This window comes from Centroberyx gerrardi, chromosome 5 (genome assembly GCF_048128805.1).
Source record: "Centroberyx gerrardi isolate f3 chromosome 5, fCenGer3.hap1.cur.20231027, whole genome shotgun sequence".
NCBI lineage: Eukaryota > Metazoa > Chordata > Actinopteri > Beryciformes > Berycidae > Centroberyx > Centroberyx gerrardi.
The window spans coordinates 36,434,282-36,435,063 of NC_136001.1; positions in this window are offsets into that span (position 1 = coordinate 36,434,282).

Consider the following 782-nt stretch of genomic DNA (forward strand, 5'->3'; position numbering starts at 1 on the left):
CTTGTAGTATTCAGAAGTACTACAGGACCGATGGCAGCCCGACAGTCTCTGCTGCCGCTGGCTGAGCAGGCAGTGTCAAGCTACCAGAATGAAACATAAGACTTCCGATTTTAAACTTCAAAATAAAATCATTTGTTTTTGGCACAGAATTTGAATATAGTGGAGTAATATAGAAGTTACAATAAAAAATGGCATTTAAGAAGGAATGTGTGGTAAATTAATTACAAATACTGTTTTGTTTTTTTTTAGCAAAATGTCCTTTTCACAGCAAGAAAAGCCAGAAAGGCTAGGAAATTCTGAAACGCAAAAATATACCAGACAACTTTACTCCACTATTGTATGAATACCCAGTCTAATGGTAATTGGTATGTTTCTAAAGGACACAATGTTAGGTCCGTCAGAATAACCCACCCGCTCCATATTTACTGTAATTATTCCACTACTACACTCCACTACTTAATCGTTCTTTTCCCCCAGGAGTGACAAAATGTGTGCTTTTATTTTTAAAACAGATTATCTTACTTCCGGTAATACTCTGATTAACTCGGTCTAACTTGATGCCATTCTCTGATTGATAGCGTGACAGACCGCTCCCTGATGCCGCTATCCAAGGATGTCCCGCCTACTCCGCTCTGATTGGACGGAGGGAGGTTAGGTAGGAACAGGATTGGCCAGGTGGGAATGACGTAGAAAAGGTAATTCCACGTCTTGATCCATGACAGGATGCAGAAAGAATCCAACAGTGGAAATGTACAGTAGAGTAACAGTCAGTCATGTGTGAC